Below are 12,990 nucleotides of genomic sequence, written 5' to 3' on the forward strand. Positions count from 1 at the left end.
TTCGGAGAGGACTGTCTGCACCAACAATGAAAAATTGACATCGATCGGTGCATTACCGCGAGAGCATCATCATCATCATCATTATCAGTCGCGTGTGTCGTGAGCTCGTGGCGCAAACACCCCCGATCGCACGAAATCCGCCTACTCTCGATCACGTTCGTTTTGAACGGTTTGTTGCATTGTTATACGTTTCGGTGCTCCTCTCTGGCCAAATTCTATGAACCATTATACGGCCGTATCAACCGAGCCCAGGAAATGGTTGGTGCATTTCACCTCTTACCATTCATTGTCGTTCGCGGTCGCAAAACGTGTTGGGGGGAAATGAAGGTTGAATAGACGCTTTAAAAAGTGAAACATATTTTAGGTTAAATTAAACTCTACGAAATATGAATTTTTTGAACATGACTAAAGTGAGAAAGCGAGAGATAAGAGATAAGAGATAAGAGATAAGAGATAAGAGATAAGAGATAAGAGATAAGAGATAAGAGATAAGAGATAAGAGATAAGAGATAAGAGATAAGAGATAAGAGATAAGAGATAAGAGATAAGAGATAAGAGATAAGAGATAAGAGATAAGAGATAAGAGATAAGAGATAAGAGATAAGAGATAAGAGATAAGAGATAAGAGATAAGAGATAAGAGATAAGAGATAAGAGATAAGAGATAAGAGATAAGAGATAAGAGATAAGAGATAAGAGATAAGAGATGAGATAAGAGATAAGAGATAAGAGATAAGAGATAAGAGATAGAGATAAGAGATAAGAGATGGAGATAAGAGATAAGAGATAAGAGATAAGAGATAAGAGATAAGAGATAAGAGATAAGAGATAAGAGATAAGAGATAAGTGATAAGAGATAAGAGATAAGAGATAAGAGATAAGAGATAAGAGATAAGAGATAAGAGATGGGGATAAGAGATAAGAGATAAGAGATAAGAGATAAGAGATAAGAGATGGGGATAAGGGGAGATAAGAAATAAGAGATAGGGGATAAAGAGATAAGAGATAAGAGATAAGAGATGAGAGATGGAGATAAGAGATGGGGATAAGAGATGGGGATAAGAGATAAGAGATAAGAGATTAGAGATAAGAGATAAGAGATAAGAGATGGGGATAAGAGATAAGAGATAAGAGATAAGAGATAAGAGATAAGAGATAAGAGATAAGAGGTAAGAGGTAAGAGATAAGAGATAAGAGATAAGAGATAAGAGATAAGAGATAAGAGATAAGAGATTAGAAAACTTCCAGCGAAATTCCTGAAGGAACTTCCTGCGAAATTCCGAAGTTCTTCCAGGATGGAGGTGGAATTCCTGAAGGAACTTCCGGCGGAATTACCGATGGAACGTCCGGCGGAATTCCTGGAGGAACTTCCGGCGGAATTCTTGAAGAAACTTTCGGAGAATTCCTGGAGGAACTTCCGGCAAAAATCCTGGAGGAACTTCCGGTGGAATTTCGGTGGAACTTCTGGCGGAATTTCAGGAGGAACTTCCGGCGGAACTCCTGGAGAAACTTCCGGCAGAATTCCTAGAAGAACTTCCGGAGGAATTCCTGGAGGAACTTCCGGTGGAATTTCGGTGGAACTTCTGGCGGAATTTCAGGAGGAACTTCCGGCGGAACTCCTGGAGAAACTTTCGGCAGAATTCCTAGAAGAACTTCCGGAGGAATTCCTGGAGGAACTTCCTCCGGGAATTCCTCCGGAAGTTCCTCCGGGAATTCCTCCGGAAGTTCCTCCGGAAGTTCCTCCGGGAATTCCTCCGGGAATTCCTCCGGAAGTTCCTCCGGGAATTCCTCCGGAAGTTCCTCCAGAATTCCTCCGGAAGTCCCTCCGGGATTGCCTCCGGAAGTTCCTCCGGGAATTCCTCCGGAGTTCCCCCCCGGAATCCCTCCGGAAGTCCCTCCGGGAATTCCTCCGAAGTTCCTCCGGGAATTCCTCCGGAAGTTCCTCCTGAATTCCTCCGGAAGTTCCTCCGGGAATTCCTCCGGAAGTTCCTCCGAATTCCTCCGGAAGTTCCTCCGGAATTCCTCCGGAAGTTCCTCCGAATTCCTCCGAAGTTCCTCCGAATTCCTCCGGAAGTTCCTCCGAATTCCTCCGGAAGTTCCTCCGGGAATTCCTCCGGAAGTTCCTCCAGAATTCCTCCGGAAGTTCCTCCGAATTCCTCCGGAAGTTCCTCCGGGAATTCCTCCGAAGTTCCTCCGGGAATTCCTCCGGAAGTTCCTCCAGGAATTCCTCCGGAAGTTCCTCTGGAATTCCTCCAGGCTCCTCCGGGAATTCCTCCGGAAGTTCCTCCGAATTCCTCCGGAAGTTCCTCCGAATTCCTCCGGAAGTTCCTCCGAATTCCTCCGAAGTTCCTCCGAATTCCTCCGGAAGTTCCTCCGAATTCCTCCGGAAGTTCCTCCGGGAATTCCTCCGAAGTTCCTCCAGGAATTCCTCCGGAAGTTCCTCCAGAATTCCTCCGAAGTTCCTCCGGGAATTCCTCCGAAGTTCCTCCGAATTCCTCCGGAAGTTCCTCCGGAAGTTCCTCCGGGAATTCCTCCGGAAGTTCCTCCGAATTCCTCCGGAAGTTCCTCCGGAATTCCTCCGAAGTTCCTCCGGGAATTCCTCCGGAAGTTCCTCCGGGAATTCCTCCGGAAGTTCCTCCGGGAATTCCTCCGGAAGTTCCTCCGGGAATTCCTCCGGAAGTTCCTCCGAATTCCTCCGAAGTTCCTCCGGGAATTCCTCGAATGGGTCCTCAAAGTTCCTCCGAATTCCTCCGGAAGTTCCTCCGGGAATTCCTCCGGAAGTTCCTCCGAATTCCTCCGAAGTTCCTCGGGAATTCCTCCGGAAGTTCCTCCGAATTCCTCCGGAAGTTCCTCCGAGAATTCCTCCAGGGAGTTCCTCGGAAGTTCTTCAAGAATTCCTCGAAGTTCCTCCAGAATTCCTCCGGAAGTTCCTCCGGAATTCTTCGGAAGATCCTCCGGGAAAGTTAGGGTACAAAAGAACACATCCAATGTTTACGCCTTCCGGTTCGAAAATCGGATGGTGTCGATGACAAAGGCGTAGTATTGCCAATTCGGAGATGGCGAGTTAGATTCTCGGTCCGGTCTAGGATATTTTCGGGAAGGAAACATTCTTGATTCCTTAGGCATAGTGTATCCATTGTAATTGCCACACACGATACAACTGGAGGACATGCGAATATATAGGTAGCGGCGTGCCTGCAGGATTTCCTCCGAAAACTCCTCTAGGAATTCCTCCGAAAATTCTTCCGGAAGATCCTCCGGGAATTCATTCAGAAGTTTCTCCGGGAATTCATTCAGAAGTTTCTCCGGGAATTCTTCCGGAAGTTCCTAGGGGAATTCCTCCGGCAGTTCCTCCGAGAAACTCCTCCGGAAGTTCCCCTGGGAATTCCTCCGGAAGTTCCTCCGGGAATTCCTCCAGAAGTTCCTCCGGAAGTTCCTCCGGGAACTCCTCCGGAAGTTCCTCCGGAAGCTCCCCTGGGAATTCCTCCGGAAGTTCCTCCGGGAATTCCTCCGGAAGTTCCTCTGGGAATTCCTCCGGAAGTTCCTCTGAAGTTCCTCGGAAATTCCTCGGAAGTTCCTCGAATTCCTCCGGAATTTCCTCCGGAATTCCTCCGGAATTTCCTCCGAATTCCTCCGGAATTTCCTCCGAAATTCCTCTCGGAATTTCTCCTGGGAATTCCTCCGGAATTTCCTCCGGGAATTCCTCCGGAATTTCCTCCGGGAATTCCTCGGAATTTCCTCCGAATTCCTCCGGAATTCCTCCGGAATTCCTCCTCGGAAGTTCCTCCAGAATTCCTCCTGGAAGTTCCTCTGGAATTCCTCCGGAAGTTCCTCCGAATTCCTCCGGAAGTTCCTCCGGGAATTCCTCCGGAAGTTCCTCCGAATTCCTCCGGAAGTTCCTCCGAATTCCTCCGGAAGTTCCTCCGGGAATTCCTCCGGAAGTTCCTCCGGGAATTCCTCCGAATTCCTCCGGAAGTTCCTCGGGAATTCCTCCGGAAGTTCCTCCGAATTCCTCGGAAGTTCCTCAGGAATTCCTCCGGAAGTTCCTCCGGGAATTCCTCCGAAGTTCCTCAGAATTCCTCCGGAAGTTCCTCCGGGAATTCCTCCGGAAGTTCCTCCGAATTCCTCCGAAGTTCCTCCGAATTCCTCCGGAAGTTCCTCCGAATTCCTCCGGAAGTTCCTCGGGAATTCCTCCGGAAGTTCCTCCGGGAATTCCTCCGAAGTTCCTCCGGGAATTCCTCCGAAGTTCCTCCAGGAATTCCTCCGAAGTTCCTCCGGAATTCCTCCGGAAGTTCCTCCGGGAATTCCTCCGGAAGTTCCTCCGGAATTCCTCCGAAGTTCCTCCGGGAATTCCTCCGGAAGTTCCTCCGGGAATTCCTCCGAAGTTCCTCCGGAATTCCTGCGGAAGTTCCTGCAGAAGTTCCTCCGGAAGTTACTCCAGGAATTCCTCTGGATGTTCCTCCAGGAATTCCTCCGAAAGTTCCTCCAGGAATTCCTCCGAAAGTTCCTCCAGGAATTCCTCCGGAAGTTCCTCCAGAAATTCTTTTGGAAATTCCTCCGAAAGTTCCTCCGGGAATTCCTCCGGAAGTTCCTCAGAAAGTTCCTCCGGGAATTCCTCAGGAAGTTCCTCCGGGAACTCTTCCGGAAGTTCCTCCGATTCCTCCCGAAGTTCCTCCAGGAATTCCTCTGGAAGTTCCTCCAGGAATTCCTCCGTAAGTTCCTCCGGGAATTCCTCCGGAAGTTCCTCCGGGAATTCCTCCGGAAGTTCCTCCGGGAATTCCTCCGGAAGTTCCTCCAGGAATTCCTCCGGAAGTTCCTCCGGGAATTCCTCCGGAAGTTCCTCCGGGAATTCCTCCGGAAGTTCCTCCGGGAATTCCTCCGGAAGTTCCTCCGGGAATTCCTCCGGAAGTTCCTCCTGAATTCCTCCGGAAGTTCCTCAGGAATTCCTCCGGAAGTTCCTCAGAATTCCTCGGAAGTTCCTCCGGAATTCCTCCGGAAGTTCCTCAGAATTCCTCGGAAGTTCCTCCAGGAATTCCTCCGGAAGTTCCTCCAGGAATTCCTCCGGAAGTTCCTCAGGAATTCCTCGGAAGTTCCTCCAGAATTCCTCCGGAAGTTCCTCAGGAATTCCTCCGGAAGTTCCTCCAGGAAGTTCCTCTCGGGAATTCCTCCGGAAGTTCCTCCAGGAATTCCTCCGGAAGTTCCTCAGGAATTCCTCGGAAGTTCCTCCAGGAATTCCTCCGGAAGTTCCTCCAGGAATTCCTCCGGAAGTTCCTCCGGGAATTCCTCCGGAAGTTCCTCCGGGAATTCCTCCGGAAGTTCCTCCGAGATGTCCTACGGAAGTTCCTCCGGAATTCCTCCGGAAGTTCCTCCTCGGAAGTTTCCTCCGGAGTTCCTCAGGAATTCCTCCGGAAGTTCCTCAGGAATTCCTCCGGAAGTTCCTCCGAATTCCTCCGGAAGTTCCTCCGGGGAATTCCTCCGGAAGTTCCTCCGGGAATTCCTCGGAAGTTCCTCCGGGAATTCCTCGGAAGTTCCTCCAGGAACTTCCGGAGGTTCAGGAACTTCCGGAGGAATTCCTCAGGAGGTTCCTCCGGGAATTCCTGGGAGGAACTCGGGAATTCCTGAGGAACTTCCGAGGAATTCCTCCGGAGGAACTTCCGGAGGAATTCCCGGAGGAACTCGGAGGCATTCCGAGGAACTTCCGGAGGAGGAATTCCTCGGAGGAACTTCCGGAGGAACTTCCGGAGGAACTTCGGGAGAACGTTCCGGAGGAACTTCCGGAGGAATTCGAGGAACTTCCCGGAGGAATTCCTCCGGAGGACTCCGGAGGAATTCTGGAGGAAATCGGAGGAATTCCGGAGGAACTTCCGGAGGATTCCTGAGGAACCGGAGGAATTCGGAGGAACTCGAGGAAGGAGGAACTGGAGAACTTCCGAAGGAATTCGGAGGAACTTCCTCGAGGAACTTCCAAGGAATTCCCGAGGAACTTCCGGAGGAATTTCCTGGAGGAACTCGAGGAATTCCTGAGGAACTTCAGGAGGAATTCCTGAGGAACTTCAGGAGGAATTACAGGACGAACTTCCGAAGAAATTCCGGAGGACTTCGGAGAATTCCTCGGAGGAACTTCGGAGGAATTCCTGGAGGAACTTCCGGAGGAATTCCCAGGAGGAACTTCTGGAATTCCCGGAGGAACTTCCGGAGGAATTCCCAGAGGAACTTCGGAGGAATTCCGGAGGAACTTCGGAGGAATTCCCGGAGGAACTTCCGGAGGAATTCGGAGGAACTTCGGAGGAATTCCCGGAGGGGAACTTCCGGAGGAATTCCGGAGGAACTTCCGGAGGAATTCCAGGAGGAACTTCCGGAGGAATTCTCAGGAGAATTCGGAGGAACTCGGAGGAATTCCCTCGGAGGAACTTCCGAGGAATTCAGGAATTCCTGGAGGAACTTCCGAGGAGGAATTCGGAGGAACTCGATTCCGGAGGAACTTCGAAGGAATTCCCGGAGGAACTTCCGGAGGAATTCCTGGAGGAACTTCGAAGGAATTCAGGAGGAGGAACTTCGGAGGAATTCCTGGAGGAACTTCAGGAGGAATTCCGGAGGAACTCGGAGGAATTCCCTGGAGGGAACTTCGAGGAATTCCTGAGAACTTCCGGAGGAATTCCTGGAGGAACTTCCGGAGGAATTCCCGGAGGAACTTCGGAGGAATTCTGGAGGAACTTCCGGAGGAATTCCCGGAGGAACTTCCGGAGGAATTCCCGGAGGAACTTCGGAGGAATTCCTGGAGGAACTTCCGGAGGAATTCCTGAGGAACTTCGGAGGAATTCCCGGAGGAACTTCCGGAGGAATTCCGGAGGAACTTCGGAGGAATTCCTGGAGGAACTTCGGAGGAACTTCAGGAGGAACTTCGGAGGAACTTCGAAGGAATTCAGGAGGAACTTCGGAGAATTCTGGAGGAACTTCCGGAGGAATTCCTGAGGAACTTCCGGAGGAATTCCCGGAGGAACTTCCGGAGGAATTCCCGGAGGAACTTCGGAGGAATTCCCGGAGGAACTTCGGAGGAATTCGGAGGAACTTCCGGAGGAATTCGGAGGAACTTCGGAGGAATTCGGAGGAACTTCAGGAGGAATTCGGAGGAACTTCGGAGGAATTCCCAGGAGGAACTTCCGGAGGAATTCGGAGGAACTTCCGGAGGAATTCCCGGAGGAACTTCGGAGGAATTCGGAGGAATTCGGAGGAACTTCCGGAGGAATTCGGAGGAACTTCGGAGGAATTCCTGGAACTTCGGAGGAATTCCGGAGGAACTTCGGAGGAATTCGGAGGAACTTCGGAGGAATTCCCGGAGGAACTTCCGGAGGAATTCCCGGAGGAACTTCCGGAGGAATTCCTGGAGGAACTTCGGAGGAATTCGGAGGAACTTCCGGAGGAATTCCTGGAGGAACTTCGGAGGAATTCCGGAGGAACTTCCGAGAATTCCCGGAGGAACTTCCGGAGGAATTCCCGGAGGAACTTCGGAGGAATTCCGGAGGAACTTCGGAGGAATTCCCGGAGGAACTTCCGGAGGAATTCCAGAGGAACTTCGGAGGAATTCCTGGAGGAACTTCGGAGGAATTCCCAGGAGAACTTCGGAGGAATTCCGGAGGAACTTCGGAGGAATTTCCGGAGGAACTGGAGGAATTCCCGGAGGAACTTCAGGAGGAATTCGGAGGAACTTCGGAGGAATTCCGGAGGAACTTCCGGAGGAATTCGGAGGAACTTCGGAGGAATTCCAGAGGAACTTCTGGAGGAATTCCGGAGGAACTTCGGAGGAATTCCCGGAGGAACTTCCGGAGGAATTCCTGGAGGAACTCGGAGGAATTCCGGAGGAACTTCGGAGGAATTCCCGGAGGAACTTCGGAGGAATTCCCGGAGGAACTTCCGGAGGAATTCCGGAGGAACTTCCGGAGGAATTCGGAGGAACTTCGGAGGAATTCCCGGAGGAACTTCCGGAGGAATTCCTGAGGAACTTCGGAGGAATTCGGAGGAACTTCAGGAGGAACTCGGAGGAATTCTGGAGGAACTTCCGGAGGAATTCAGGAGGAACTTCCGGAGGAATTCCCGGAGGAACTTCGGAGGAATTCCCGGAGGAACTTCCGGAGGAATTCGGAGGAACTTCGGAGGAATTCCGGAGGAACTTCCGGAGGAATTCCCGGGGGAGCTTTCGGAGGAATTCCCGGGGGAGCTTCCGGAGGAATTCCCGGAGGAACTTCAGGAGGAATTCCCGGGGGATTTTTCGGAGGAATTTCCGGGGGAATTTCCGGAGGAATTCCTGGGGGAACTTCCGGATGAATTCCCGGGGGAACTTCCGGATGAATTCCCGGGGCAACTTCTGGAGGAATTCCAGAGGAACTTCCGGAGGAATTCCCGGAGGAACTTCCGGAGGAATTCGGAGGAACTTCCGGAGGAATTCCGGAGGAACTTCGGAGGAATTCCGGAGGAACTTCGGAGGAATTCCCGGAGGAACTTCCGGAGGAATTCGGAGGAACTTCGGAGGAACTTCGGAGGAATTCGGAGGAACTTCGGAGAATTCGGAGAACTTCGGAGGAATTCGGAGGAACTTCGGAGGAATTCCCGGAGGAACTTCGGAGGAATTCCCGGAGGAACTTCCGGAGGAATTCCCGGAGGAACTTCCGGAGGAATTCCAGGAGGAACTTCCGGAGGAATTCGGAGGAACTTCCGGAGGAATTCCCGGAGGAACTTCGGAGGAATTCGGAGGAACTTCCGGAGGAATTCCCGGAGGAACTTCGGAGGAATTCCCGGAGGAACTTCGGAGGAATTCCGGAGGAACTTCCGGAGGAATTCCGGAGGAACTTCCGGAGGAATTCCGGAGAACTTCCGGAGGAATTCCGGAGGAACTTCGGAGGAATTCCAGGAATTCCCGGAGGAACTTCCGGAGGAATTCCCGGAGGAACTCCCAGAGAAATTCCGGAGGAACTTCGGAGGAACTTCAGATTCGGAGGAACTTCTGGAGGAATTCCCGGAGAAATTCGGAATTCCAGGAGAATTCCGGAGGAAATTCCGGAGGAATTCGGAGGAAATTCGGAGGAATTCGGAGGAACTTCCGGGAGAATTCCCAGAGGAACTTCTGGGAGAATTCCCAGAGGATCTTCTGGAGGAACTTCCGGAGGAACTTCCGAAGGAATTGCTGGAGGAACTTCCGGAGGAATTCCCAGAGGAACTTCCGGAGGAATTCCCAGGGGAGCTTCCGGAGGAACTTCCGGAGGAGTTCCCGGAGGAACTTCCGGAGGAACTTCTGGAGGAATTCCCGGAGGAACTTCCGGAGGAATTCCCAGGGGAACTTCCGGAGGAGTTTCTCGGTGGAACTGCCGGAGGAATTCCCCTAGGAACTTCCGGAAGAATTCCCGGAGAAACTTCTGAATGAATTCCCGGAGAAACTTCTGAATGAATTCCCGGAGGATCTTCCGGAAGAATTCCTGGAGGAATTTTCGGAGGAATTCCTAGAGGAGTTTTCGGAGGAAATCCTGCAGGCACGCCGCTACCTATATATTCGCATGTCCTCCAGTTGTATCGTGTGTGGCAATTACAATGGATACACTATGCCTAAGGAATCAAGAATGTTTCCTTCCCGAAAATATCCTAGACCGGACCGAGAATCTAACTCGCCATCTCCGAATTGGCAATACTACGCCTTTGTCATCGACACCATCCGATTTTCGAACCGGAAGGCGTAAACATTGGATGTGTTCTTTTGTACCCTAACTTTCCCGGAGGATCTTCCGGAAGAATTCCCGGAGGAACTTCCGGAGGAATTCCCGGAGGAACTTCCGGAGGAATTCCCGGAGGAACTTCCGGAGGAATTCCCGGAAGAACTTCCGGAGGAACTTCCGGAGGAATTCCCGGAGGAACTTCCGGAGGAAATCCCCGGAGGAACTCCTGGAGGAATTCCCGGAGGAACTTCCGGAGGAATTCCCGGAGGAACTTCCGGAGGAATTCCCGGAGGAACTTCCGGAGGAACTTCCGGAGGAATTCGGAGGAACTTCGGAGGAATTCCCGGAGGAACTTCGGAGGAATTCGGAGGAACTTCGGAGGAATTCCCGGAGGAACTTCGGAGGAACTTCCGGAGGAATTCGGAGGAACTTCGGAGGAACTTCGGAGGAATTCCCGGAGGAACTTCCGGAGGAATTCCCGGAGGAACTTCCAGGAGGAATTCCCGGAGGAACTTCGGAGGAATTCCCGAGGAACTTCCGGAGGAACTTCCGGAGGTGGAGGAACTTCCGGAGGAATTCGGAGGAACTTCGGAGGAATTCCCGGAGGAACTTCCGGAGGAATTCGGAGGAACTTCGGAGGAATTCGGAGGAACTTCGGAGGAATTCGGAGGAACTCCGGAGAGAATTCCAGGAGGAACTTCGGAGGAACTTCCGGAGAATTCGGAGGAACTTCCGGAGGAATTCCCGGAGGAACTTCGGAGGAATTCCCGGAGGAGGAACTTCGGAGGAATTCCCGGAGAACTTCGGAGGAATTCCCGGAGGAACTTCCGGAGGAATTCCGGAGGAACTTCCGGAGGAATTCCCGGAGGAACTTCCGGAGGAATTCCCGGAGGAACTTCGGAGGAATTCCCGGAGGAACTTCCGGAGGAATTCGGAGGAACTTCGGAGGAATTCGGAGGAACTTCCGGAGAATTCCGGAGGAACTTCGGAGGAATTCCGGAGGAACTTCCGGAGGAATTCCAGGAGGAACTTCGGAGGAATTCCGGAGGAACTTCCGGAGGAATTCCCGGAGGAACTTCCGGAGGAATTCCAGGAACTTCCGGAGGAATTCGGAGGAACTTCCGGAGGAATTCCGGAGGAACTTCCGGAGGAATTCCCGGAGGAACTTCGGAGGAATTCCGGAGGAACTTCGGAGGAATTCCCGGAGGAACTTCCGGAGGAATTCCGGAGGAACTTCGGAGGAATTCCCGGAGGAACTTCCGGAGGAATTCCCGGAGGAACTTCGGAGGAATTCGGAGGAACTTCGGAGGAATTCCCGGAGGAACTTCCGGAGGAATTCCCGGAGGAACTTCGGAGGAATTCCGGAGGAACTTCGGAGGAATTTCCGGAGGAACTTCGGAGGAATTCCCGGAGGAACTTCCGGAGAATTCCCGGAGGAACTTCCGGAGGAATTCGGAGGAACTTCGGAGGAATTCCCGGAGGAACTTCGGAGGAATTCCGGAGGAACTTCCGGAGGAATTCGGAGGAACTTCCGGAGGAATTCCCGGAGGAACTTCGGAGGAATTCGGAGGAACTTCCGGAGGAATTCCGAGGAACTTCGGAGGAATTCGGAGGAACTTCGGAGAATTCCGGAGGAACTTCGGAGGAATTCCCGGAGGAACTTCGGAGGAATTCCCGGAGGAACTTCGGAGGAATTCCAGGAGGAACTTCGGAGGAATTCGGAGGAACTTCAGGAGGAATTCGGAGGAACTTCCGGAGGAATTCCGGAGGAACTTCCGGAGGAATTCGGAGGAACTTCGGAGGAATTCAGGAGGAACTTCCGGAGGAATTCCCGGAGGAACTTCCGGAGGAATTCCCGGAGGAACTTCCGGAGGAATTCGGAGGAACTTCGGAGGAATTCCGGAGGAACTTCGGAGGAATTCGGAGGAACTTCCGGAGGAATTCCCGGAAGGAACTTCCGGAGGAATTCCCGGAGGAACTTCGGAGGAATTTGGAGGAACTTCGGAGGAATTCCCGGAGGAACTTCCGGAGGAATTCCCGGAGGAACTTCCGGAGGAAGACCGGGAGGAACTTCGGAGGAATTCGGAGGAACTTCGGAGGAATTCGGAGGAACTTCGGAGGAACTTCCGGAGGAACTTCCGGAGGAACTTCCGGAGGAATTCCCGGAGGAACTTCCGGAGGAATTCCCGGAGGAACTTCCGGAGGAATTCCCGGAGGAACTTCCGGTGGAATTCCCGGAGGAACTTCCGGAGGAACTCCCAGGAGAGCTTCCGGAGGAACTTCCGGAGGAGTTCCCAGAGGAACTTCCGGAGGAACTTCTGGAGGAATTCCCGGAGGAAATTCCGGAGGAATTCCCGGAGGAAATTCCGGAGGAATTCCCGGAGGAACTTCCGGAGGAATTCCCAGAGGAACTTCCGGAGGAATTCCCAGAGGAACTTCCGGAGGAATTCCCAGGGGAGCTTCCGGAGGAACTTCCGGAGGAGTTCCCGCACAGTAAAAATTATTGAAAATTACATGTAACGTAATTTATAACATGAATGAAAAAAAAAATGACGCAAAGCATCATGGCATGTAATTTTCTATTTGATCTAACTTAAATTAAAATATATGTCCAGATCAAATATTTTTAAATTTGATTTAATTTAATTTTCAGTGCAGAAAAAAAAATCAAACGCAAATGATTTAATTTTACGGCTTTCCCTGCAATTTTACATCACATTCGTCTGAATTTTACAGGTTTTTCGATGAATGTTCATTCTTGACCCACTATGCGTGACGTTCGATTTAATAAGTGTCGGAAGCCATCACGATTCGTACGTGTTTTGAACGTGAGGTAATAGAAAAAGTGAAAAATGGCGAATAAAATTGAGTGCGAGTGCGGAAACCAAAGTGAAAACGTTGTGGATTTCTTGCAGCACATTCGTATCCATCGAAATGTTGCTTATTTCAAGTGTCCAATGAAGAATTGTGCGATTGTTTTCAAATCATATTCCTCCTTCCGGAGGCATCTTCGGCAGCGTCATAGCTTGAAAAATCATGGCCCATTGCGGAAATGCACCGTGGCATCATGTGACTTCCAAGAGACGGAAATCAAGAAGATTCTAAAACATGCCCAGAAACACATATCCGAGGGTCAGCCTGTGTACTGTTCGTTCAGATGCCCAAGAAGAAAACCATTTGCGACGTTCAATAGTTTGAGGTTACATAACCTCTACGTTCATAAATTTGATCTCAAGCAATTGCGGAACATGCCAGTTGCTTCAGCAAGTAGCACCGATTCAGTTCCGCCA

This window comes from Armigeres subalbatus, unplaced genomic scaffold, assembly GCF_024139115.2.
Source record: "Armigeres subalbatus isolate Guangzhou_Male unplaced genomic scaffold, GZ_Asu_2 Contig243, whole genome shotgun sequence".
NCBI classification, from domain to species: Eukaryota; Metazoa; Arthropoda; class Insecta; order Diptera; family Culicidae; genus Armigeres; species Armigeres subalbatus.